The sequence below is a fragment of the Schistocerca cancellata genome, chromosome 4, assembly GCF_023864275.1.
Source record: "Schistocerca cancellata isolate TAMUIC-IGC-003103 chromosome 4, iqSchCanc2.1, whole genome shotgun sequence".
Classification (NCBI taxonomy): Eukaryota; Metazoa; Arthropoda; class Insecta; order Orthoptera; family Acrididae; genus Schistocerca; species Schistocerca cancellata.
Window position 1 is genome coordinate 334,755,574 of NC_064629.1, and position 1,953 is coordinate 334,757,526.

A 1,953-nucleotide genomic window follows, 5' to 3' on the forward strand; every position below is an offset into this window, starting at 1 on the left:
ATAATCAGGCGCTTTTTCGTAGCTGTGAGAACTTTTAATGAAATTTCGATCTCATACAAACACAAGGTGAGATTACTATCGTAATAAAATTATCTGTATTACCAAATTTATAAAGTAATACATAGCATAAAGCTGATATTTACAATCCCTTTGTGCTGCACCTTAAGAGACTTTCTATGTGATGGGGCATCTGGCTACTTTGATAGAGGCGAAAATGAGGAGGCATCCTGTGACAGAGGTTGAGAATGCTCTTATCACTCTATCATGAGATAAAAGAAATGTGTTTAATATTCTAGTCCTGTGATGCAGAATGTAACAGATGTTAAGCTGATAAGAACAGATGTTTCAGCTTATTATAGAATACTTGGAGGAAATATAGCCTATGGCATACGGTTGTACAGGACTTCCACAACAAGTAAGGATACTTTAGCGATGTGAAAATGTGTACATGCCCCATTTCTTCTCTCTTAAAAAATAGCTCATATAAAAGGAAGGCACCTACATTTTTTGTGAGAAATTTGAGGTGTATGGGCAACAACATCCCTGTTTTGGATTGGATAAAGTGGACTTTTGAAACTGGGAGTCTATATCAGGGTGGAATTGCAGTTAGAACTATATGTCCAAGCGGCCAACTGGAAGCAGCAGCTTAGCCTTGCATACATGGCGGGTACAAATAAGGATTCTGACCTGTCGGCTCATGGTGTATAGACCTGTTTATAGGATTGTTTCAGCTATCGTTTTAGCAGTGTCCTACCAAATTAGAGCAGTATTATCGACTAGGGTACACATCAGGGTGAACATATTCACACAGAATCGGAGAAAATGGTGGCAGGGGGTGGCATAATGTGGAGGTGATTGGGGGAGCAGCTGTAGGACGCTTTTGAGCACCCTCTGGTTGCGGTATTGTGAACTAGGGCAGTCTATCTATAATCTTTGAGACGAACATATACACATGCGATCAGTGGGGGGAGGGGAAGGTGTAGCAGAAAGTAGGAGTGGGAGTTTCAGAGTGTGGAGGCAACAGGATAGCACACTCAAAAATAAATGAATTAAATTAATAAGTACACTACCTTACATATTTCCTCTGCAGTAGCTCAGGGCACAGGGTGCGTCTTTTTCCTGCCAATTCATAAGTGTTGGAGGGTTGGGTATGGAGGCGAAGGGAGGAAATGGGGCAGGGAGTGGAGGGCTGGGAGATTTCCCAAGAGGGGGAAAGTGGCTCATAACTGAACTGGGTAGGGGGTAGCAGAAGAAGTGTCCCTTTTCCCATAAGGGTGGGGTGGAGGTTTGGGAGGGGGAAAGGGTGGAGGTTTCCCAGAAGTACAGATTATCACCAAGGGTCATAAAACAATTAGTGTATTAGCAGGTATCCCCATGGAGTAATAAATCAATTAGCTTAACTATAGGTTAAAGGAAGGGGGAGGGGGTTATTGGTCCCTAAGTATATGCTTTTCTCTGACTGTATGCAACTCACACAAACGAAATGTGCCAGAACCCCATTTGTCCCACTACTTATGGTTACCTGTGAAAGCGATAAAACAGTAATTTGTTTTAAGCTTAGTTGTAAATACTCACATGTAGTTTCTGTAATATGGAAATATGTCTTCAGAAGATAACTAAGCACACTGTCAGGAAATATATGATGAGCTTCCTCACTGATTAGCCTGGGAAGTACCTAAGCAGAACGAATTCTAACCTGAGCATGGTCAAGATATTGCTGCGCAGCAACAAACTTGTGGAAACCAGCAAGGAAGAAGTTGTAACAAGAAGCAAAGATGGCTCATAGAGGTATTAGAGCGTAGTGCAATCTATTTTAAAAACCTGGCGAAGCTGCACCCACCTATTTGTATTACCGAACTCCTGAGCAGTTCATCCAGACAGACTATCCTCTTGTCACCAAGGTAATGGAAGAACACAGCGTGTTATGTGACTGACAGGTCATCCGACCTTGCA

General features: G+C 42.2%; 1 pseudogene; it reads right to left on the reverse strand.

Annotated features, from left to right (window-relative positions):
- Positions 1-204: 204 nt before the first annotated feature.
- LOC126186539 (U2 spliceosomal RNA) lies at positions 205-375 on the reverse strand (annotated as a pseudogene).
- Between the last annotated feature and the right edge of the window lie 1,578 nt (positions 376-1,953).